Here is a 27,746-nt window from a genome sequence, read left to right as displayed (position 1 = left end):
CTGGACGCTCAGCGGTAAAAGCACACATTCCATTTCGTCAATTATCTTCAGGGCTAATTTACCTGGGATGTCCATCATGAAGTGATGTTATGGTTCACCTTTGTATATACAGACAATGGTTTTTACTTTGTTGTCACAAGTAATTTTAGATTAGACAGGTATTAACAGATTAATCACATAAAAGAACTTTTAATATTGACATGCAAATGGACGGCCACCTCAAAAGACAACCCTAATTAACATACAAATATACTGTTTTGTTTCTCCTACCTGTTCTTTTTAAAATGAAAACATGGTATAACAAGAAAAGCTTTTTAGTGGTATTGTATTGCCAAACTGGGCTTTCAAGGTATTTCGGTTTCAGTATTTTGGTAGCTTTAAAAGGATTAAAAATGCCTAGGCGGGTACAGTATTTAAAAAAAACAAGTGCTACAAAACACTAACCTTTTTTCAGATTATATAGGAATACACATGTATACAGACTGAAGATATACATTAGGTATTCATATAAAACCAGTTATTGAAAATAAAAACTGTCCTCTAGAATATGTTTTGTCACTTGAAGTTTGTATTTGGTACAAAAACAATAAGCATTGCAGTACATTTTAATAAGACATTTGAAATTAACATGAAAAGAAATAAATGAGCCATTAAGCCAATATGACACAATATAATATCTTGCAGCTTTATGACAAATTATAGTACATTACAGTATATGCAGACAATTAGATACTATGCAAAAATAAATATACAGGGTGATTCAAAAGTCGCAGTACACCCTTTTATTTCAAAAACTCTACAGGAAATTGGGAAAGCTGAATACTCCAGTAAGGTATGGGTGACGTGGTCTATCTTTTACGGTATGTACCAAACATGGGCGCCATCTTGAAATCGGCCAATTGGCCCAATTCCTGTAGAGTTTTTGAAATAAAAGGGTGTACTGCGACTTTTGAATCACCCTGTACATTATTTGCATTTCTTCCACATGATATATGATAAATTAATTCTCACATTTCCAAGTTTGCATTAGGTAACCATGCTAGATTTTAAAATAATAATAATTTTATTAAAGATTTCAAAGCAGGACTTACACTATTTAGGAGTACTAGCAGCATAATTATAGTCTGACGATTGAACAAAGCAATAACTTACACTGAATGGATGTTGACAAAGTGTTATCAGGCTATCTTCAAGCAAACTTATTTTTTTATGTAGTTTTTGAATTTAATGTTTTGCAAATATTTGAAAAAAAAAAACTCTTGGACTTGTCACATACCTTTTAAAAGGGGAATTGATATGAAATACACTGTCTCAGTTGTTTTGCAATATTTCCCTATTGCCTTTTTTACAGCCTGTGGTGTGACAATAGAGAATAAGGGTTTCCATATTTTAGCTTTGTTTGTTATGTATTGCTTGGGGACAGTTGAGTGGTAATGCTTGTATTGTTATTGTAAATAACAATCATAACTGGTTACCACCTATAGTGCATATCCCCGGCATCAGGCAAAGGCTTGAGACGTCCCAGTCACTCCAAATGTTTTAAGCATTTAGCAACATGTGGTTACCTGCACTGATTGAACTGTTGACAAACATACCTGTTTCCCAATCTATACTCATCAAGGTAACACCCAGTCTTTAGTATATTAAACACAGTAATAATGAAATAAAATGCTAAACAGGAAGGTGTGGCATGGTTGTAAATGTAAATAAAGTACTTTTTACATAAAAAAAAACACTTGCATATAATTGTTAGTGATTACAGAACTGTAATGATTGTATTAATTTATATATGTATCTCTTACTGGAGATTATAAAGATACTACGTTCTGAGACCACATAAGGCCAGAAGTCTCTGCAGTGACTTCAATTATTACTTATAATAGGCTTTTTTTTTACATTACGTCACTTGTACGGCGTTTCTAATAAAGTGTAATAAAGAGATCGTGTCATTACTCGTTGTTTATAACCAATGTCGCAGATTATCACACTATTAACTCACACTATTAACTTTATTCTAACACTAACCCCCGATGAAAATATATCTCTGATTTATTATTACCACTTTATTTTCAAAAAATGTTTACTAAAACATGGCCATGAAATATTTTGCACAGAGGCTCCAATTTTATTAAAAATGTAGGCATAAGTGTTTAATTTTGAAATAAAATAACTTTTAAAATACTCTCAATTCCCTTGCCCCCCTTCTGAAAAATCTTGAAATGCTTTTTATCACCTTCTGCAATATATTGTTGATGGTTTTTGTAAAACTGATATTAATTAGAATTTAATTACAGTACACAATGGGCATTGACCCATCCCACCCCACCCCCAAATACTTACTTATTAATATATTTCAAATATCAGTTTAACACAGGCATTCAGACAAATCCAGAATATTAATTTCCAGCCAAAGGCGAGCCACATTTTAAAACAATAAAAATAAGCAGAGTGTTAGAACATTGTGCACAGCTCTTCACTTAGGGCAAATCATAAAGGTGTAAAATAATAGCCTCTAGATGAACTCTGGATTAGACGAGGCGTGTACTCTTGTGTTTGCTATGTGTTTGTAAATACATAATTCGTTTTTAAAAATCCAAACCAAGCTTCATAGATCACAATCAGCGTTGTGTTCAAAGTGTTGGAACCTGGAGGAAAGATATTTCTGACATCTCTTCTCTGGCTCCCAGCAATTTGTGTCTTCTATAAACCTCTCACAGCAAACTGGTTTCACAATGCTCTATATCTAAGTATTTATATATAACATCAACTATTTCTCTTTCTTATGTATTTAACAAAACACTTTATCAGTGAGTGCTGTGTTTTGTTCTAATATGTATAATATATTCTATACTAGCACAGGAAGAATTTTTAAATTTGCAGACACTGTGTAAAGTGTAAATACACAACCCATGAACTTCATCTATATGAGAAGGGAATAATATAATAATAATAATAATAATAATAATAATAATATTCATAATAGAAACATAAAAACAGACAAAAAGAAAATTGGGCTATTTATCAAAACATAAGTGTTTTGATATTGTTAATATTATTACTGTTAATTATTATTAAAGCTATTATTATATGAGGATTTTGTTGGCTTGGTAATACAAACTATTACTCATTTACTTAACACATTTTGTTATTGCTTTTGCAGGGAAATATGTATTTCAAAATTGTCTGTGTTTTTCTAGATTCAAATGAACCTGTCACCTCAGCACAGTGGATGCAGCCATTTTGTAGGCTTAACTAATATTTATAAAAATGTAGATTATGAATTAATTACCAACCAGTACTTCATAAAGATTATACATATAACATCATCAAGCCCAGCCCACCTCAAAGAACACTGAATGTATAGAGACCTGATGATAAAAATTGGGGTTATTATACACTTTGCGCCACTAACCTGATGAAATACAAATGGTGTTACGTTACACCCACCTCTTCCTTTAATCCCTCCCCTTCCCTGGAGGGAAAGTATATAAAGCAGACAAGTATGTGAGGAAGACCTTAAATGCAATTAACTTTTACATCTGCTTTGTACCATTCATTTTAACTTTAAGGTAAACATTTTTTTAAAACAGAATTGATGAAAAAATGTGTAAGAGTTTGTGCAAGCATTGTTTGTTAATAAAGATTTGTTAAAACAGCTACAATATACAATGGTGAGTAATATAGAATGTAATACTTTCAGTATCAATAAAGTTATTTTTTGCTTTGTTTTTTTAACTTACAGCCAGGTGCTACAAATGATCAGAGCTCAGAAAGTTGTGTCACCTGAGTAACTGTATGTAAACTGCAACCAAACAAGAGCAGTTTGTTCCTAAGAGCTGGCCTGCAGGACGGGTTACATTCCTGAGTCCAGCAAGAGATGTAAAGCAGAATTATGTCTGCCCGCAGGACTTCCATCATATGTTAATGTCATATTCATGACATTTACTCTCACAGATCTGCGTGTCAAAAAAATATTGTCTTTCTGTTTATCTATCTATCCAGAATCTGTCCCAATGATCATATCTCCTAATCGTCCCAATTTGAAGGGACTGATCCACCATCTGGACAGGACAGGACCTTGGTCCCCACCAGGGTTGCCAAATCTGAAATGAAAAACAAGCAACCGCTTAGTGAAAAACAAGCCCAAACCAATCCTAAAAAGCCCCCAAAAAAAGCCCAATTTACAGGGGACCGTCCTTTTCTATAACACTAATTTCTACACTGAATCTCCATTTAGAAAACCTTTATAAACACAAGAGGACACATTTATACACTGATATGGCAAATGAAAAAATAAATACTGTAATTTAGGACACTGGTATGTCTATACCACACAGCCCCATGATATAAAATAGGGCTCTGAAAGCAGTCTTCTGACATGAGTATCTTACTGAATGGGAGGGGAGGGTGTTATATAGCAGTGTTTCCTGCTATAAGTGCAGCAATCTTGTGTCTGTCACAGCACTTATTTCAGTAGGTTGCTGTAGATCCGTCTTCCTGTGATTTATTCCATGTCCTCCTCTGACTCCGTCCACCCACAAAGTGCCACTTTATTGGAGGAATTCTCTGCACAACTCGCCCACAAAAAAAAAACCTGAATGCGCCAATCACAAAATGGTAACAGAGAACCCCCCCCCCCACCAAAAAAAAAAAAACGATTATGCAGCCTGAGGACTTGGAGAACCTGTCCAAACCCAAAAACAAGCTACCCGCAGCAGTGAAAGAAAACCCGCAACTTCACAAAAAAAGAAGCCCAATTCAGCTTGTTATAAGCGGAATTGGCAACTATGGTCCCCACTGCCAGGAATGTTGGGAAATGTGTCCAGCTCACCATAGTTAATGCATTATTCTTTTTAGTGGAGGAGGTGGGGATTACCTAGCACTTTGGAAACACTAGGCACACTCCTGGGGATCTGGCAAACACCAAACATGGCAAGGCCACGTTCCCACTGTGTGTGCACTCCACCACTGATGTTGGGAGGTATACAGTTTTGATTGTGTTGTCATAAGGCCCTCTGCAGCTATTTGGTCCAACAACAAAAACACCTGACCTGTACAATTTGGCACTTAACATGAGCTGCTAGACTGACAAAAATGTGGTTGTTTGTCGATTGGACAATTCAAAACACCTAAAATTGTTGCTAAATAAGTATAGTGCAGTATAGCATAATGTCCATTTAAATCTAGGTGAAAACCTCAGGCATGTAATTAGGAACTGTCTTCTGTATACAGAATTTCTAATGCTTCCAAATTCTCTTCCACTATTAGGTCAAGAGTGGTAGATCTATAGATCTTCTTGCCTGTCTAATATCGCCCTGGAGTCTTAGTGCCTGACCCTGACCCTCTGTCTCACTGCAATACGTAGCGTTAGAAGCATGACCTTGAATGTCTGAAGACTATATAGTGCTTCATATTGTACATTCTATGCCCTGAAAATATAAGTTGATCCACTACGAAAAAGGATCTTGTAACATTAACAAATATATATGTAAATATGCACATGCCAGGACAAATCTTAACTATATAATATTTTATGTAATCTTGTTTGCCAACTGGTTGCACAACATTAGGGGTCATTTACTAACATTGCATTTGGGTGCAAATCTTGCCATAGACCACAACTACCCATCAGCAGTTAGCTTTTATTTGCTAAGTTAGGCAATAAAAGTGAGTGTCTGATTGGTTGCTATGATTTATGCAAATTTCACACCTAAATGCACTATAAATGGGTCAAAATGTCTCATGAATGTGTACGAGTTTTTAAGGGACAATGTGCAGTTTTCCTTCTTTGAAGTGCACTATAAAATATATTTTCAGTTCCAACTAAAACATTTTCTTTTATCTATGAATGTAACTTAGAGCCATTGCATATAATAATCATTGCAGAGGGTCACCTATTGCCCATTACTGCATTAGTCCATGCCTGATCTACTCTTCTTTTATCACTGTATACTACATCCCTGGGTGATCTCATCTCTTCTATTGGCCTCCAGTACCATCTCTTCTCCTGAGCCCCTCCCCCTTCCTCTCTCGTGTTTCCGACTGCGTCTCTGCCATCTCCTCCTGGATGTCTTCACTTTTTCTCAAACTCAACATCGCAAAAACTCATTGTTTTCCCTCCTTCTAAATCCAAATCTTCACCCCACCGTGAACTATCCATCACCGTTAATAATACCACCATCTCTGCTGTTCCCCAACTCCGCTGTCTGGGTGTCAACCTTGACTCTTCCCTCTCTTTTTTCAAACTACCGTACTGTTGTACCCTGGTATACTGTCTGTATTGTATTTTATATGGCGCTGCGGATACCTTGTGGCGCCATTTAAAGAATAATATTTGATCACGTCACTAATAATATAAAGCTAGACATAATCTTCTAGTAGCTCAAGATTATTATACCACTTCCACACCAGAATTGACACTGGACTATAATAAAGAATATTGTCTAATCATGTATAGGCTGCATTTTCATGACTGTTGGTTCAGGATAAAAATGGCCTTCTCCACTGATTGCACGTGACAGGTGCACTTTAAATATCAACCTGAAGGTGCTTACAATGTGATGAGTTGTTACAATTATTCCTAAATGTGTGGCACACCAAACATATCAGAAAGATCTTTCAGAAATAAGAACGAAGTTTGAACATTTTGATTGACCAGTATCACAAAACAATGGTGTCGCTATGTGTGTGGTCAAATTGAATAATCAGAACTAAGTGATAAATAGATCAGTACTGTAATCATTTCAAAAAATTATAAAAACACTGAAGCAAAAACTATACTGAAAATTATACTGAAATGTATCCTTTCTTCCTGAGAAAAAACAATGGTATCCCCCTGAACGAGGGAGGTTTTATTCAAGCATGGCACATCAAATGCAAATTAAATATTCTACAATCCAGCACAATAAAGTGACCACCAGAGGTGCTGTTTTATCAGAGTCTACTGATCATATTTTATGTGGACCCAAAGGCTGCATGGCAGTGTTCACTCAAATTAATAAATTCAATATGCAGCGAAATAGGGTTCTCTGTACAAGTAGTGTGTTAAGAATAAAATAAAAAATTTGAAAAAAAACTAATTACCAATAGGATATGCTTTCCATTAGAATGTGGCCAATGATATGTGCAGCACCATACCCCCAGGCACGGTTTACCCACTCATCTGTAAAGCTGCATTATTAATGTTATCTAATCTGCCCCACCCTACGCTGCCATTTAGATTGCCAGAAGAACTATTCAACTCTGTCACCTCATGGACAGCTCTTTTTCACCCTTTGCTCCAGATGTAAAAAGGAATCTCACAAGTGGAAATTGTGAATAAAAATATGGTTTGTACCACAACTTAAAAAAGAAAGTTAAGTTAGCAAAAATGTTGTTGTACAAGATAAAAAAAAATGATATGTAATGTGTATGTATATATATATATATATATATATATATATATATATATATATATATATATATATATATATATATACACACACACACATTTGACTATATTTTCTATTGGATAAAAAAATTTCATGGCAAAGGTTTAATAAAAACATTTTATTTAGGTGGGTTTCGCCCAGGTGCTCCGGTTTCCTTCCACACTCCAATAAATAGTACATTAACTGACTGCTATCAAATTGACCCTAGTCTGTGTGTGTGTGTTAGGGAATTTAGACTGTAAGCCCCAATGGGGCAGGGACTGATGTGAGTAAGTTCTCTGTACAGCGCTGCAGAATTAGTGGCGCTATATAAAGAGCTGATGATGATGCTGATGAATCTATTCTTTCTTGCTGGTGTGATATATTTGAAACGATTGTTTATAATCCTACAAGTATCTTACATTTTCTCTACGTATGTCAATATAACCCTGAAATTAAATAAATGTATGACTGTTTATAAATGAAGCAATCATATGCAAAATATGATATCATGAAAACAGTCTTATGCAGAAATATCTTAAAAAATAAACTTTTGCTAGGTGATTGAATATCTTCAAATCTTAGAATTGACAGAAATTGTCATTTAAATGTTATCTGTGAACAATAAATTCTTTAAACAAATAAAAAAAATGAAGAAATAATATTATAAATTACTTTTTATACCCTAAAATGTTTGCGAATTATGTGTATGTTAAAATAGTAATATTTAATCTTGTTATTGTGATTTTTTTTCCTACTTTTTAAAACTATATTTAATTTTACGTTTTATGTATATTTTTTTTATTTATTTAAAGAGAGCCTACCTTGGGCACATTAGCCAGTGTTATTTGCCAGTTACACTGTATCTGTCAGTGCCGAGAGACACGAGAAACCTGAGTGTTTACAGGTGCAGCACCATTGGCTTCCCTGAACTGATGGAAATCTCTGAGGATACAGGTTTTCCTGTGTTTAGACTAGGCTTCCCCAGTGATTTGGTAATCTTTGAATGCTATGTGCATCGATTGGGTGCCAAGAATTCATAAGTTCCTAGCCACTTAAAACATGTTGGTAAACACCATCAGAAGACTACTGCAGATGTCTATGAGCTATTGTAAAGCGCTACCCAACTCTAAAACACAAAGGAGACATATCAAACTTTGTTTTACCTTTAGCTCCTACTGATATATGTATATATGTGTGTCTATATAAATAAAATTATATATATAATGAGAGAGAGAGAGAGAGATATATTTTACTGTGAAAGCATGGAATATGAGTTATTCTATTCACATTGAGCCTCTCCATCATAGATGTGTGTGTAGATTATATATATATATATATATATACACACACACACACAAATTAACCCGTGCATGATACTCATGCATTCTAGTCAAATCAAGCTACTTAAGGTGTTAAAAAGGTTCTTGTCATGCATTTGGGCCTAGCCCAGGCCTCCTCAGGGGAAGAGCGTTACTTCCCGAAACAAGCGCCCTTTTTTAACGTGGTTTTGTCCACGTCACCACCTCATCATTTTTCTCCATCACCTCATCCTTCATCTTCATCGCCACATCCTTCATCAAGCTACTTAAGGTGTTAAAAACTCCCCACTGTCACCCCCGGCAACCACCAACCACTCCCAACTGTCACTTCTCCTTCAAGAAATATATAGGTCTGTATATAACTCTGCCCAGCAGGTGGCGCTGCAGCTTGTTTTGTTTTTTTTCCACACACGCCACTAGGCATATATATATATATATATATATATATATATATATATATATATATATATATATATATATATATATATATATATATATATATATATATATATCTCTACATATATATCTCTACATATATATCTCTACATATATATCTCTACATATATATCTACACACACACACACACACACACTATATGGACAAAAGTATTCAGAACGTTTGACCATTACACCAAACAGGGACTGTAATGACATTGTATTCAAATACATATACTTTTTCCACATGATGTTGAAGTGTTTCTGTGGGAATTTGTGCCCATTCATTCTGTAGAGCATTTATGAGGTCAGGATGTTGGACCAGAAGGTGTGGCTGGCAATCTCCGATCCAGTTCATCCCAAAGGTGTTCAATGGGGTTGAGGTCAGGGCTCTGTGCAGGCCAGTCAAGTTCTTCCACACTGAACTCATCTTTGTAGTCCTTGCTTTGTGCACTGGGGCACAGTGATGTTGGAATAGAAAAGGGTCTTCCCCAAACTGTTGCCACAAAGTTGGAAGCATAGCATTGTCCAAAATGACTTGGTATGTTGAAGCATTAAAATTGCCCTTCACGAAGTTGGCAAAATGGAGTAAGGCAGGTAACGTTCTCCGGTATCCGCCAAACCCAGACTTACCCATCTGACTGCCAGAGAAGCGCGATTTGTCACTTCACAGAACATGCTTCCACTGCTACACAGTCCAGTGTTGGTGTGCTTTACACCACTCCATCCAACGCCTGGCATTGGTCTTAGTGTTGTGAGGCTTGCATATAGCTGCTCGGCCATGGAAACATTCCATCAAGCTTCTGCTGCACAGTTTTTGTGCTGCTATTAATGCCAGTGAAAGTTTGGTACTCTTCAGCTATGGTATCAGCAGAATGTTGGCAACTTTTACGTATCATGCACCTAAAGCTGGGTACACACTGCACTGTTTTTGTCCAATAATCGGCTGAAACAGCCGACATACGACCGCTCGTTCAAAAGTCGGGTCAGTGTGTGCAGTGACATGATGATCGAAAGTCTGCCCAAATGGACGATTGTCGCCTCATTTGGTTGGTCGTACCGTTTAATATTTTCGTTCCAATCTCGTTTCCACTGTGTAGTGTGTATAAACTTCCAACCGATCCACAACAGCAAGTATGAAATTACAGTCATTGCTCACGACAACATGGCTGTAAAAAGTCGCTAAAGGGACGTCCGCTCTTCCCTTTATCGTTCTAAACAAGGCTAGTGTGTATGCAGTGTATGGACCGAGCGATCGGACCATCGATCGCATGTAAAATCGCTCAGCATAAAAAGTTGGTCGAAATTTCTGTAGTGTGTATCCAGCTTTAGCAATCATTGACCCCGTTCTGTGATTTTACGTGGTCTTCTGCTTCGTGGCTGAGTTGCTATTGTTCCTTAACGCTTCCACTTTCTAATAATATCACTTACAGTTGACCGTGGAATATCCAGCAGGGATGAAATTTCACGAACCATTTTATTGCAAAGGTGGCATCCTATCACAGTACCACGGTTGAAGGCTGTGAGTGTTTTCAGAACAACCCATTTTGTATCACAAATGTTTGCAAATGGAGATTGCATGGCTAGGTGCTTGATTTTATAAACCTCAATTCAATATTTAACAAATGTGGCCAAATACTTTTGTTCATATAGGGCCTGATTCATTAAAGGAAAGTTAAGCAAAAAAATGAGTACGTTTTCTTCCTCGTGTTTTCTGGACACAACCATGTTGCAATACAAGGGTTGCAAATTACATTATTATTTTGCACATAAGGAAAATACTGGGTGTTTTTTCATGTAGCACATAAATACTTGATAGCTTATTTGTACACTGAAATTTAAAGTTGATCTAGCACATGTCCTATCCCAACTATAAATCTGCCATCACAGTTTAAATTTACCTCCCCCTCCAATGCAACATGGTGTTGCCTTACTTTTGTTTAATTTTCCCTAATGAATCAGGCCCATAGTGTGTGTGTGTGTGTGTGTGTGTGTTCCTAGCCTGATGAGGCAACTGAAATGGCACCCTCTCTCACTGCTTATATATATATATGTATTAATGTAAACATTTGTGTAAGAGCTGCACATACTTCAAAAGACAGATATGGCAATTTACATACTACTAATGCCCCTGCTGTCTGATACAGCTGCCTCAGGTTACCAATGAACAATGATTCTTGCTTCTTGTTTCAACAGTTTTAAAATTAAACATCTTTAAACTTTTATTTCCACACTGTTTATGGAAACTGAAAAGTCTACTATGCATTAAAACAAAAAACACCAAAAAATATCTCTACCTCACTGTCCCAAAAAAGGCTGAGCAAAAAAAATTAAAATGCAATGGTCTTCAAACTGCTGAGCAACTTCAGTCCATCCAGCATCAGCTGCAAATTATTATGTGTGTTAACAATAATAAGAGATTGCTTTAATGAATAAAAATGTTTTAATTTAAATGTCAAAAGAATTAAATACTAGGGACCCAGCTAAATGTATGCCCATGGCAATCCTCTGTCTTATGCCCAAGATACTGTGCACCAGATGCTGAGTTTCATGTGAAATAAATATTTTCAGTTACTCTATCAATTGCAAGGGTTGGATATAGAGAAGCGGAGGAAACAGAATGAAAAACTATAATAATAATAACAATAATAATAATAATCTGTAACACAAACAAGTTGAAGTTTTACGGCAATGATAAATAGGACTGTTTACAATAGACCATTTGGGAGAGCCTCTGGGCATACAACGCATCTCTCACTGGTAGAGGGGGTTTAAAAATAAGTTTTGGAACACGCATAGCGTGAGTTTCTCCTAAACAATAGGGAGAGTCAACAGAGCCACTTAATATATTAGCAGAGCGGTAACACAGCTGTATTGTGAAGAAACTGCTTTCAATATGCTGCCTTGCCGTACAACAAAACAGATGGCACTTTGTTTCCTACTGGCCTGTTCACAATTTAGATGAAACATAAAAGTAGTGTAAACCAGATATACATAAATCATCAATGAACATTACAGCCTGTCTGTTGTCATGTAGCAAAGGAGGAAAAGGTATGTTAGTATTTTATACAATCATAAAACACATCTATAGTCCACTCACATAGGGTCCAATGTAATATCATAAAAGGGCCATCCTCCCTTCACCTCCGGTGTAGTGTACCCTCTCTCTGTTAATGGTGCGGCTCCAGTCTTTTAGATAAATAAGAGAGCACATATCGTACAGTACAAAAGGTAATATGTACAGGATACATACATAGTTGCCAACTGTCTCTAAGTTTCAGAGACAGTCCCAATTTTTAAATTTATCCCTGAAAATTACCCCTTTTTTGTATTTATTGAGAGCAGAGATAATGGAAAAATTTGACATGTATTTGTCCATTTACAAGTGGTCCATGATAAACTTATTTTCTATGTAATGAATATTTAAGATACTACAACAGTTTGAAGAGTCTGGATATTCTATAAAAGAAATAATGGAAATGCTGTCTCAATATGTCTTTAGAATTGTGCTTACTCCATAGTCTATAACATTATATTACAAATATTTGTCACTTCTACTTCTTCTTATCCTAAATGTTAGGGCACTAAGACATTTTACGAACATTATCCAGTCTTATAAACTATCACCAATTAAACCATTTTGGTATATATGTATGCTATGTGGATCTCCTAACTTACATATATACTAAGTTGTTAAAGTGGGCTTATATAGGGGTGTATGCCGTACCGCCACTTCTCCTGCCTTCATTGTAAAACTATAACCATACCACCACTTCGACCTCTGTGACCGTGAAGTATGATAATACAGCAATACAGTAGTACTGTCACCTCTTAAACAAAACACAACGGTAAACAAGCACTACACCTGTTCCCCTGCAGTAAACACCTATGTTCAGTATATAGTTTGCAGTTCATAATGGGCATTATTGGGGACTTAAGTTGACGTTAATGTGACTTGCAACGTTATCACCAACTAAACTTCAATACTAAGGACACACATAAATAGATTTTTACTCATTACATCAATTTTTTTCAGATATGCTATTGTTAGCTATGCCTTTTAGATGACGCAGCTTGTCAGTCAGTGTGTGAGTTTATATTCTGCCCAGACTAACAGGCCCTGGTGAAATTGGGAGAAATACAGCTACCTGGTTTCTCCAAAAAGCCATCTGACTTGTGTCACTAAATTGGATATTGATTCTGATGCTCAGCAATCAGACGAGCAGCAGGGACAGACCTTCTTTGGATTATAAATAATAATTTTTGAATAGACTATTATACAGCTGAGCATAAATATATTAGAAAGGGAAACATTGTATTTCCTGTAAAAAAGACTAGCCAATTAAAAATTCAGTGTCATTGTTGCTAAAGTCATAGGATCATGATTTAGATTAGATTGGCCAAACCTAAGGATTTCATGAAATCTGAATTTTACCGTACTCGCACGCCCCACCCCCCCCCACCAAAAAAAAGCTGCTACAATATTATATTTTTAGAACTTGCTTCCCCTGTTATAAATATTGCTTTTATGTTACAAATATTATTGGGAAGATGCTTTTCACATGACTTGTTTGAACGCATTTTTGTAAAGAAGAAAAGTAACATAATTTTATTGGAAGCACAATCTAATTAAATTTAAAAGCGAACCTTTATTTCAATTGTCTAAAATTACTATTATCTAATAATAATTTTAGCAAATGTAAATAAAGATTATCTTTTAATTTAAGTAGATGTGCACCCAATAAAATGTACTTATTTGTCTTCTTTACAAAAACGATTGCTTTCTAAACCATTAAGGCTCATTAACTGGCAAGGTCACAAGTTATGTTACCTCCTAGAGCTGTTTATTTGCCGTCAGCAGAATTTACTTGGCAATCAGATATTGCTGTATGCAAAGGTACATTCTGAGATTTTGTGCTTTTCGCATCTGAAGGGGATCTTTACACAAGGCCTGCATAACCCACAAGATGCCAGAGAATGATTAGCTTGTGCGTAGCATGGTTTATTCATCTATTTTTAGGGAAAATATTAAAGTAACCCAGTCAACAAAATAATATTGATTTTTAGGAGGATAATATGATTTTCTTAAAAGGAAACATCCACTTATCCAAATGGTCTACTTTGCAGATATAAACCATGTGTATATATGGTTTATATCTGCACTAAGTTCTGCATACCACTATTCCAAAACTTCCCTGCTGTGTCTCCATCTTTGGGAGGGGTAGTGGATGTTAGCGGTTTGAACAGATGAGTTAAAAATGCTATTCATGTTACCGGGTCTCAACCCGATGACATTGGCTTTGTGACTTGGCGCTCGTGGTTTGCTGTATACATATTGCACATGCTTGGATCCTTTAAAATGGAAATGTTGTAGTAAAAATAAGTGCTAGGTGCGCTATTACAGAATGCATCTAGCAATTGATTATACATACGGGCTATAATATAACCATGAGTCTATTTTGCAATTTGGTCCATTTGACCCGAAAAAAAAAAAAAATGCACAAAGGTGCTTTTATCCTTTAGAAGAAACATTAGATATTTAAAATAGGTTCAACTTACATGTTATTTTGTACAAATGTTGTATAATAAATATCAGCATTAGTAATAATGTACATCATACATAAGTTTTTTTTTGCAGATTTGAATAGGTGCTATTATGCTCTATTCTCTGCTAGTGTAGTAACATATTTATAAACAACAAAACAATGCCACCTAGTGGCTAAATCATTAGAGAAAAAATATATTGAAGGCTTGCTTGGCAAGCAATAAGGGTTATTCACTAACATTGCTCACAGGTGCAAATAAAGTATAGAAACCAATGAGACATTTACTTTTATTTCTAACAGTGTTAACACTTAGCATATAAAAGCTAAGCTATGATTGGTTTAGGTGGTTATAGTACAATTATATATACACACATATTTTTCAGTATTATGAACACAGTTGCTGTAAAAATCAGAATGGTTAGCTACTATTTACTAATTTAAGGACGAAGTGTGCTGTGTAACAAAGGAAAATAAAGACTCTCTCAGTAGGTCAAGTGATTGTTTTAAAGGACTATGTAATAATGTAAATAATGCACTTACAGGACCTGATTCATGTTCAGATATACGTCGTTTTGCATAGAGTATCTTGCCTGAAACAGCACTTCACATGCTCAGAAACAATGAATGCAATTGCATGAAATTCATGTCCGAACGCAAATGACATTTACAACAGCCTACAACTTAAGGAGTGGAATGGCGAGGGTGTTCCAATGGAAATGTGACAGACTCAAGTCCTGGGATTCTCGTACGTATGCTTGTTTTCAGCCATATCATTTGCACCATCTACAGGACAGGTGTCAGTGCAGCGATAGTGATGACTGTCACAGCACAGTCTTAGTTTTAAAAACTAAGCACGCGTGCCACTAGCGAGCACTGAACATGTGTATGCAAGTAAGATAGACTATAAAAAAAAATTGCATTGCATGTACAGAACACATTAAAAGCGTGTAATATTTGACATGAATGTAAAAAAAAATTCTTTGAAAATCTATTTATATTAATGATTATACTGTTAACAGTTATTTATTTCATAACAGAATATGTTTTGTGTGCGTTCTTATACAGCACATATGGTTGTAAGTACTGCAGTCTGTTTACGTACGGCAAATAACGTTTAGGTAGAGCGTACCTACACCCAGATTCAATCAAACACATCTTGAGATGCACTTTAATTTGAATACTGTGGGACTTATGCTCATGTTCCGTTCTTTTTTTTTTTTTTTTTTTAAACGAAACTACCGTGCAAGTTGCATCAGAATATGAATCAGGCCCACAATGAAGTAAACATTATAACCGAATGCAGAGATTTTTCAGGCCGCGCACCACTCCACTCCAATAGCAACATGTACAAATCAATCAGGAGTGTGTACCGTTTGTTACGCCTTTATAGAAATAACCTTTACTACAAGGAACACGTGGCACTCCATCCATGAATCTGTTTTACCCTGTGGCGGTGCAATTACTGAGGTTTCATTTCCCAGGATTATCTCGGCTGGCGGAGCTGCAGACTTTACAGTTACTAATAAGTGTATATTGGACATTTCCTCTAGAATATATTGCTTGGTTTAAATTGTATTAAGAAGCTTTGTGATCAGTATATCCCTTGTAAGGTTATTTTCTGCTAATTACTATTTACCATCATAAAATAAAATTACACATGTTACAGTGAGATACTCTCACCTTTGGGAACTGCCCTTAGAGTCATGAATGCGTCAGTCAGCCAGGTCCTGATTAATACTTAATAAGACATCCAAATAAATGCTTGCTCAGACAGCTGCTTGAGTCAGTCACTCCTTGAGACAGTCCCTATGTAAATAATCATTTCATTAATAAATTACTCATCAAGTTATGTGGGGGACCTTCAGAAATGAAAGCAACATTAATTTCAGTTAAATCGATTTAAAAGAAAAACAAAACCAAAACAAACAAAAAACTAAATTCTGAGGTAAATTTCCTGTAAGTGCTCAATTGCAGTATTATGTTGCCATCTAGTGGTTAAATATAAATTTAAAGCTACAGATACAAATTTGCTTATGAATGGCATTGAGGTGATGTTCCTGAGCATTATACAAACAGCTATAGCGACACTAACTTGGACTCCTTTAACCCAGACTTCAGGTCAAAAAAGTTTAGATTTTAATAAATGTATATTTATTTAAAATTTACTTTACAAATGAAGTACATTTATATTAATAACTAAAATGAAACATTGTACAAAATATTAAAACATTAACTTACATTATTTATTAGTTGGTAATACACAAACAGTTTGGCAATCCAACCTACACATTATGACAAGCCCATCTTCTTTGGTCCTGGCCCACAGATGTGGGAAATGTTCTAGAATTCCCAGAATTGGATCAAATGAAAGCAAATGGAGAGCAATCTGCAAGTTGTAGATGAACTACACCACCTATAAGCCTTACCAACAAGAAGTTGCAGTTAAGCAGTTGGATAGATCAGACAAGTTTATTCTGTTTAGGAGAAGAGTATTACATTTAGGAGTTGAATTATAATAAAGAAAGAATAATATAACACCCCCTCTGATGTTGTTGTTCACACCTCTCAGTGACTGAGTGTGTGGCTTAGCACTAGGACCCAGAGGAGACACCCTGGGAATGTTACTTAGCAACATCAGACTGGTATGAGCTGAGGGGATCAGAACCAGTGCAGAGCGTATGAGCCAGGGACCCAAGACAGAGGGAAGGAGGTCCTGGAACCCCCTTTTAATTGTTAGCAGTTACTCTGTGCCCTCCTGCGGGCATCCCGGCCTTCGCTATGACGACCGGGACGACCCTTCCAGTATTTCCGTCCCGGTTGCCTGGGCAACAACCGGGACGCTAGGGAGCTCCTGACGTCGCACCCGCCCGGCTGTCAACAGCCGGGCGCGTGCGCACAGATTTAGAATGGGCTACCCATGCAAGCATGTGTATTATCAGCCAATCAAGGCTGATGTGCGGCATCAGCTGTAAGGACTTACGGATTCTTGATATGCGCATGCGCCAACGAACCTGAGGAAACTACAGGTGTTATCGGACGGACAGCAGAGAGCGTTGCCGCTTGGCATTTCCGGGGACTGGTCCAGTGAGTAATATTGACATTTGTGGACATCGAGTAATGTATTAGATGTCAAGCGCTGCATGGGACAGTATACTTAGCGCAGCATTGAGCGGTGAACTTCTTTTGGCAGTCAACTCTTCTTTATCCATTCTATCTGGAATCCCTATTAGGGTGGAGTACATTAGTATTTTTTCTGCTTGGAGGACATTAGCACATATATTTATGTGTATACATTAGCTCACCGGCCTATCTTTATTTATATTTTTTCTTTTGTGTTGGATATTTCTATATTTTTTTTTATTGTTCATACTTCTTTTTTGTATTATTTTTTACATGCATATATTCTTTTGATATTTGTTATTGTGTCTGCAGACTCATTTTTTTTATTTTTATAAATTGTTTTAACAGCATTTATTGTCTATGTATTGTACATGTTTTAGGTTTATCATAATACATATTATATCTGATACACACATTGTTCTCTGCATTGATAATTCACATTTAGCGCCAGGGAATTACTGTTGTCTGTTTATTTGTGGTTATTTGGAGAGGAGTAGGGATCACCTCCCCTTTTCCCCATTTGGCAGCTTATTCATATTTGGGTGAGCGCTGGCATACCGGTTTACTTGATTAAGGTCTTAGTCTACTGCTGGCACTCTCCGTGTACCATTGGCTGCAGGCTCTGCATATTAATTATTCTGCTGCTGGGATCACATTCTGGACTCTGTTCTGATTGGCCATCTGTACTATTTAAGGCAGTAAGGACTGAGCCTCACTGACGGTTATAGCGTCCTGTTCCAGTACTGCTGCCTGCTATTTGTTCCTGTGTTTGGTGTTTAACCTGAGATTGATTACCCGTGTATGACCTTTGCCTGTTCCTGGACTCTGAACCTGTGCTTCTGACCCTGATCTATTGCCTGAACCCGGATTCTGAACCTCTGCTAGTGACCCTGATCTTACGCTTGTACCTGGATCCTGAACCTGTGCCTGTGACCTTGACTTTTCTGCCTATACCTCTGGTGCCCTTCCCAGTCCGCTGACATCTGGCCTGTCGCTACTCCATGTGCAACCTCCTATACCTGTGCACTACCGTGTAAGCATAAACTCATACTACTCTGAGCATAAGACCTGGGGGCATCTGAGTACCTGTGAGCACAACCAGGCTCTACGGAAAAGGCGGCTGCTAAAGGTGAAGACCTCTTCTACCTGTTCTATGAGTTTATGCCGCACTGGTGGCCATAACATTATAACTGGCCAGTGAAGATTGGAGGTAATCCTGCCATGGACAACGGTGACTCAAATCTTTCTCCAGCTCAGGTCCTGGCTAACCAGATCCAGGCGATGTGGTAAGTTGTACAGAGACTATCTCATCGTTTGTCAGCTCAAGAAGAGGCCTCCAGAAACCAGCAGCTTCAGCAAGCCTCCTCTGGCCTCTCTCCATAGCCAAAACTGAATTTGCATAACCGATTCTCAGGAAGCAGGTCCGCCTTCCGCAACTTTAAAAAGAGTTGCAGGTTATACTTCCGTGTTAGACCACGCTCCTCTGGTTCGGAACAGCAAAGAGTAGGGATTGTTATCTCTCTACTCCAGGGCGATCCTCAGTCCTGGGCCTTCTCCCTTCGACCCACGAGTCCATCCTTGCAAACCGTGGATGCCTTCTTCCAGGCCTTGGGGTTGCTATACGACGACCCAGACAGAGTGGCCTCAGCTGAGTCTCATCCCAGGGCATTAAGGCAAGGACGTCGCTCTGCTGAGGAATATTGTGCGGAATTCCGGTGATGGTCAACCGATAGTGCCTGGAACAATCCGGCACTGTGGAATAAATTCCGCCTGGGCCTTACCGAGCAAATTAAGGACTCCTTAGTTCAGTATCCGGTACCCGCCTTACTTGAAGATTTGATGCAGCTTTTCATTAAAATTGACAGTCGAATTAGAGAGAAGATAACGGAACGGGAGTCTTCAATACCTCCTGGCTCACGACCCAGTTCTGGTTCTTCTTTGCTGGATTCCTCTGAACCCATGCAGTTGGGTGCTTATCGCCTGCCTTCGGAGGAACGCTCCAGAAAACGCTCCCTAGGCCTTTGTTTGTATTGTGGGCAATCAGGCCACCTAGTTCGCTCCTGTCCTAACAAGTCGGGAAACGCCAAAGCCTAAGTGCTGGCGATGAGGTGCGCTTAGGCCTTCAAATTGTCTCTTTGGAAAACTCTTTTTTGGTCCATGGAGGTCTAGCCTTCCGTGACAAATCCTCGGAGGTGACAGCTTTCCTCGATAGCGGTGCAGCAGGTAACTTCCTGGATATCCACTTGGCTCAGACGCTTGAGATCCTGGATATCAAGTTAGAATCAAGCATTACCACCAGCGGTTTGGATGGTAACCCCTTGCCTGGGGGTAGAATAATCGCGAAGACTCCAATGGTTCTGTTGTCTGTAGGAGCCCTCCATGTGGAGGAGCTCTCATTCTTCCTGATTACCTGTCCCTCTGCTCCGTTGATTCTGGGGTATCCTTGGCTTTGCAGCCATAATCCCCTTATTGATTGGAAAAGAGGGAAGATCATCCGTTGGAGCCCAGAGTGTTCCGCTTCTTGCCTGACTCTACCACTTAGAGCTCTCCAGCCTAGACCAGATTTGCTGCCTGCATCCTATCGGGACTTTAGTGACGTATTCTGCAAGAGGAAAGCTGACTCGCTTCCACCACATCAGGAATATAACTGTGCGATTGATCTTGTACCGGGTTCCAAGTTGCCCAAAGGGCATCTATATTCCTTATCCATCCCTGAGACTCAGGCCATGAAGCTGTATGTGGAGGAAAACCTGAAGAAAGGATTTATTCGGCCCTCTAAGTCTCCTGTAGGAGCAGGTTGCTTTTTTGTATCTAAAAAAGATGGCAGCCTTAGGCCTTACATCGATTTCCGTGGTCTGAATAACATCACTGTTAAGAACACGTATCCTTTGCTGTTGATTTCCGTCCTCTTCGATCAGCTTAAAGCAGCCACTATCTTCTCAAAGATTGACCTCAGAGGTGCCTACAATCTTATCCGAATAAAAAAAGGGGATGAGTGGAAAACAGCCTTCAACACTCAGTCGGGACACTATGAGTATCTTGTAATGCCATTCAGTATATGCAACGCTCCGGCAGTCTTCCAGGACCTAATCAAGGATGTACTACGGGAATTCCTTGGAAAAACAGTTGTTGTCTATCTGGATGACATACTAATCTATTCCCAGTCTTTGTCTCAGCATCGCCAGCATGTCCGCCAGGTTCTATTGAAATTATGGGAACATCACCTGTACGCAAAAAGGGAGAAATGTGAATTCGAGGTGTCCACAGTGACCTTCCTGGGGTACATCATCTCCTCATCAGGATTCGCAATGGATTCCGCTAAAGTTCAGGCAATTCAAGACTGGGTCCTTCCTACTAACTTGAAGGTGATCCAAAGATTCCTTGGCTTCGCCAATTATTATCGAAGGTTTATTGGGTCATTTTCCTGTTTGGTGGCTCCTATCACCGCTCTCACCCAAAAAGGAGCTAACCCAGCTGAGTGGTCCCCAGAAGCATTGGCATGTTTTTCAGCTCTCAAAGCTGCATTCATTTCTGCACCAGTTCTTAGACACCCTGACCCAGAATTTCTGTTCATTGTGGAGGTAGACGCCTCAGATGTTGGTGGAGGTGCCATTCTTTCGCAGAGAGACCCACAGAGTAAAAAATTACATCCTTGTGCTTATCTATCTAGAAAATTTTCGCCTGCTGAAATTAATTACGATGTTGGAAACCGTGAATTGCTGGCTATTAAGTGGGCATTGGAAGAATGGCGACACTGGTTAGAGGGAGCTGCACATACCATTACCATCTTCACTGACCATAAAACCCTCCAATATATCCAGACCGCAAAAACTCTGAATCCCAGGCAGGCACGCTGGGCCTTGTTCTTCACCAGATTTAAGATCCTCATCACATTCCGTCCAGGTTCATAAAAATACTAAAGCCGATTCATTGTCCCGAAGTTTTATGGCACGTCATCCTCAGTCTCCTGACCCGCTGCCTATTATCCCCTCGACCTCTATTCATATTGGACTAACCCAGGATCTGGGAGCCACACTTCGCCATTTCCAGAAAATTGCTCCAGTTCAGACACCTGCTAATAAATTATTTGTTCCGGTTCACCTAAGAAAATCCGTCCTCATGGAGAGTCACGACAACCGCTCAGCCGGTCATTCTGGAATTCACAAGACCATTGAAATTCTTTCCCGCTGGCTTTGGTGGCCCACTTTATCGCTGATGTGGAGGGTTACGTCAATGCTTGCCCTGAATGTGCCAGAAACAAATAGTCTAGAAACCATCCTCCTGGTCTACTGTTACCCTTACCTACTCCAAGAAGGCCTTGGACCCATCTTTCGATGGATTTTACTGTTGACCTTCCATTATCCTCGGGACATAACACAATTTGGGTAGTCGTGGACCGATTCAGTAAGATGGCACATTTCATATCCTTACCCAAACTACCAGATGCCAGAAGTTTGGCCACCTTGTTTCTTACACATATCTTCCGTCTCCACGGCCTTCCAGAAGACATTGTTTCGGATCGAGGGTCCCAGCTTATTGCACGTTTTTGGAGGTCCTTTTTTATTTCCATTGGAATCAGTATCAATCTGTCCTCTGCTTACCATCCTCAGTCGAATGGTCAGACGGAAATAACCAATCAGTCCTTGGAACAGTTCCTACGCATCTATGTTTCCAAGTTCCATGATAATTGGTTCTCTCTCTTGCCCTGGGCGGAATTCGCCTACAACAATTCCTGCCATTCCGCAACACATTTTCCCATTCTTCTGTAACCTCGGGTTCCACCCGAAATCTAACTCTTTCTCTTCTGCTGTTCCCATTGGTGATTCTGGAACACCTGCCTTCACTTCCAGGTTGAGGTCTGTCTGGAAAAAGGTGCATTCTGCACTAGGTCAAGCCTCCCAAAAATCTAAAGCCTTTGCTGATCGCCATCGTGGTCCGTGTTCATTGAAGGTGGGGGATCGAGTCTGGTTGTCCACACGGAACATTAAATTAAGACAACCCTGCAAGAAGCTGGGACCTCAATACATTGGACCGTTTACCATTGAAAAACTGAGAAATCCAGTAGCATTCAGGCTCAAACTACCACCTTCTTTAAAAATACCTTGTACATTCCATTGCTCTCTTCTAAAAAAGGCCGCTGCTCCTTGCAAATTCAATCAACCGTCCCTTAATAGGCCTCGGCCTCTGCTGGTAAATGGAGACCGGGAGTTCATCATTGAAAATTTTTTGGACTCAATGAAAGTTCAAGGTCAAGTTCAGTTCCTAGTCCATTGGAAGGGGTACGGCTCAGAAGAGCGATGTTGGATACCACAGAGGCGTCTTCATGCAAAGAGATTAATTAAGGAATTCTTTAAAAAGTTCCCTACGAAGCCTGGATGTCGGGGTTCCTTGACCCATCCTCAAGGGGGAGTACTGTTAGCAGTCGTGGCGGCCGCGGACACCACCGCGACTCTGTGCCCTCCTGCGGGCGTCCCGGCTGTCACTATGATGACCAGGACGTCACTTCCGGTATTTCCATCCCGGTTGCCTGGGCAACAACCGGGACGCTAGGGAGCTCCTGACGTCGCCAGCCATGCAAGCCTGTGTATTATCAGCCAATCAAGGCTGATTAAGGTCTTAGTCTACAGCTGGCACTCTCCGTGTACCATTGACTGCAGGCTCTGCATATTAATTATTCTGCTGCTGGGATCACATTCTGGACTCTGTTCTGATTGGCCATCTGTACTATTTAAGGCAGTGAGGACTAAGCCTCACTGCCGTTTATAGCGTCCTGTTCCAGTACTGCTGCCTGCTATTTGTTCCTGTGTTTGGTGTTTAACCTGAGATTGATTACCCGTGTATGACCTTTGCCTGTTCCTGGACTCTGAACCTGTGCTTCTGACCCTGATCTATTGCCTGAACCCGGATTCTGAACCTCTGCTAGTGACCCTGATCTTACGCCTGTCCCTAGATCCTGAACCTGTGCCTGTGACCTTGACCTTTCTGCCTATACCCTGACATATCCTCTGGTGCCCTGCCCAGTCCGCTGACATCTGGCCTGTCGCTACTCCATGTGCAACCTCCTATACCTGTGCGCTACCGTGTAAGCATAAACTCATACTACTCTGAGCATAAGACCTGGGGTCATCTGATTACCTGTGAGCACAACCAGTCTCTACGGGAAAGGCGGCTGCTAAAGGTGAAGACCTCTTCTACCTGTCCTATGAGTTTATGCCGCACTGGTGGCCATAACAGTAACCAGTGGCGGACCAGGAGGGGGGGAGGCGATCGGGGCAATCGCCCTTCCTGACAGGGGCACGCTCCCGGCGGCTGCACACTATGTGCGGATCAGTGTCTTTGTCGGCAGATAGACAGGCAGTCAGATAACCCTGCCTGACAGCTCTGATTGTATTTTAAACACATTCAGAGCAGTCGGGCAGGGTTCTCCGACTGCCCATCTGCTGACAACGACACTGATCTGCACATAGTGTGCAGCCACTTGGAGAACATGGCGAGATATTAAAATAGGTGGTGGGGCCTAAATCGTCCACCCTAAGACATCCGCCCCTGCTTGTAATCTGGGGAGCTGGTCCATCGCCTGCTGCCACTAGGTGCCATAGTACAACAACACTGACAGCATACTAATGATTTGAGGTAGATATCAGGGATAATTTACCTCAGTAGCAGGATGATGGAAAGGAGCAGCACACATGGAGTGTCTGTCAAGAGTCCAACTGAGAGATATTACCCCCGCAGAGCATGGGAGAGAGAACACACCCCCCGCAGAGCATGGGAGATATTACCCCCTCAGAGCACGGAAGAGACATATTACCCCCATAAGAGCACGGGAGAGAAATATTACCCCCATAAGAGCACGGGAGAGAGATATTACCCCCGTAGAGGACGGGAGAGAGATATTACCCCCGCAGAGGACGGGAGAGAGATATTACCCCCGCAGAGGACGGGAGAGAGATATTACCCCCGCAGAGGACGGGTGAGTGAACTCTGCTGTGAGAGAGAGAGCAGAGGGTGAGCTAGAGAGCCACCATTTTAAATGTGACTGCCCCATTGATATTCTGTTCATATAGCCCGTAAGAACTGTGCAGGAGACAGATGTATATAGGAACTCTACATATTTTTCACTGCAACAGTTTAAGAATGTGCTGGAGTGAAAAAGGCGTGTAAATAAATAGTTTATTTTGCAATATAGAGATGGTCTGGCGCCCGCATTACTGAGACATCTGATTGCACTGCACTACCAAGTTACATCACCTGTGTCCCAACATCTTCACAGAGACTCTGTTGTAAAATACCTGTATGTGTGGGGATCACCTAGTCATCTACATCCAAGTCAGGAGCTGGCCAGGGCTGAGAAGGTGCACTGCCTAAACTGTGCACCTCAACACTGCACACAGTGACAGGGGGTTACAAAATGGCATCCAATGTGGAGCCCAAGCACATTAAGATGAAGTTAGTGCTTACAGAACACAGAGACTGAGTGCAGTGCGCCCAGCCGGAGCACCACCCTTGTGGCACCATGTCTGACCATCAGAAAACAGATGACAAGGGGGAGGTGACAAGTTGTTGCGGAGTAATTCTGTCTGGGACAGTATATGGAGCAGTAGTGTGCCCCGTTGCTGGGACTTGTAGTGTCGTTTAACCCAGCTGAGTGAGAAGTCTGTATATTGCCCATCCTGAGGATTACGGGGAGGAAAGAAAGGCAGATTGTTCAATATTGGAGAGATAATACCTCCATTAAAAATAGACCTCTCCATGTAAATGCTGCTGCAATATAACGGAGACCTTTTGAATACTGATCTATATTACCCAATACAATGTCTGTGCCCATGCTAATTGAGCAGGTCACACCTATGTGCTACCTTTTTCCCGTCTGCTCGGGTGATGTGCACGTTATGTACAAGTGACGGGAGCTGCGGGCATCGGGTGCGGGGCAGGCTGCAAATATGTGTACGATGTATAATATATGGGGTAACAATATACTAAACATTGTAAGGTATAGCACTATGTTACATGCCAGAATACAACTAGAATGAATTTGCATGGCTCAAAAATAGTTTGTTTCAAAGTTGCTAGCTCCTAAATTGAGAGGATGTCCAAGTCTATTTGTATCTGTCTGTATATGAATGAATAGTACTATTGTACATTATTGCATTCCTTAGCGGTCACTAATTAAATGACAACCGCAAACAAAGCGTTAGTTGAGATTAGGTTTCATATCATTACTTTACATATCTTTACAGGGGCATTTCAGAAGCTGTAAACAGGGGGGGCTCCTTGGCAAACATTGTGCCTGTGATCCACCTGTATTGATTTTCCCCATGGGACTCCTTTATTGATTTTCCACCACATATCATGCAACCTGGATTGATTATTCCACGTATTATGTCCCCAATATTGGTTCCCTCTGTCATTTCACAACACCCCTGCACTGATTCTTCCCCATACCATTGCGGGGGATATTGATTTTCTCCCCCCCCTCCCTTAACAATGATACTCCCCCATAATATGGCCCCCCATATTGATTATCCCTCATATCATTCACTCCCTGTGCCGATTCTCCCCCACATCATGCCCTTCCTGTGCAGATTTTTTCCCCCCGTGCTGATTATCCCCAACATCATGCCCTCCCTGTGCTGAATCTCCCTCACATCATGGCCCCCTGTATTGACTCTCCCCCATATCATGCCCTCCCTGTATTGATTGTCCCCCATATAATGCCCTCCCTGTGCTGATTCTCCAGCATATCAAAGTCCCCCTTTGACTCTCCCCTAAATCATGCCCTCCCTGTGCCGATTCTCCCCCATAACATGGCCCTCTGTATTGATTATCTCTCATATCATTCCCCATATGATTGCCCCTTTTAATGATTATCCCCATATCACCCTACACCCAGTTTTGATTATTTTTTTATAAATTCTTATTAATATTTATTTGAAAGAGGATTTACATAGAAGTAAAAGACCGATTAGTACTAAAAATATGCACAAGGTTTCTTAAAATGCATTGGAAATATGTAAAAAAATATGCACGATCTATATAATAGAAGTCTAACCCTAGGTGCTTGTGCAGACGTGAAAAACAAAAACTCAATGATACCTCTTTTTTTTTTCTTTGAATCCAAAGAAAAAAAGAGAAAGATACAGAACAAGGGTAGAGGGAGAGAAATAAAGAATGAATAAGGGCATGACACTAGGAAAGGGAGGTAAGGAAGAGGGGGGGGGAATATGAGAAACTCTTCGGGTCCTCTTCTGATAATCCCACGGGGAATATGAATATCTGGCATATTGCATATATAGTCAGTTGAGAGGTGAATCTGCCCCTCAAACCGAAGCAAGATATAAATAGAGAAGAAAGGTGAGTATAGCTTTTTTTTTTTTTAATTATATAGGGGATAATGGAGTTATTGTTATATATGTAACCCTCAATCTATCCGAGCGGGTGTACAAAAAGAGTCTTAAATTCTTCTGTTTCTTTAAACTCCAACCCTCTTAACCAAGTGGCCGTGAAATCTGAGTATCGTTTACTGATGATATTTTTTCCGTAGACATGTAATACTCCACTCTAGTAATCCAATCTTTAACCAAAGAAGAGGATCGGGATCTCCAGTGTCTAGGTATAACCGCTCTGGCTGTATTGTTTAAATGTTTTAAAAGTGATTTCTTGTATTTGGATGAAGGAATATTAGAAAAAGACAGGAGCCAAAACCCTGGATCTTCAGCGACCTCATAACCAACAATCATCTTAGAGAGTCTAATAACTTCGTCCCAAAAGGGAGTGATTCTTGGACATTGCCACCATATATGCACCAAGGAGCCAAAAGCTTCATTACATCTCCAACACAATGAAGACATCTGGGGGTGAAATTTATGTAGTGTGGAAGGGCACCTATACCACCTGGTCAGAAGTTTATAGTGC

This window comes from Mixophyes fleayi, chromosome 6, assembly GCF_038048845.1.
Source record: "Mixophyes fleayi isolate aMixFle1 chromosome 6, aMixFle1.hap1, whole genome shotgun sequence".
NCBI lineage: Eukaryota > Metazoa > Chordata > Amphibia > Anura > Limnodynastidae > Mixophyes > Mixophyes fleayi.
This window is presented reverse-complemented; position numbering follows the sequence as displayed.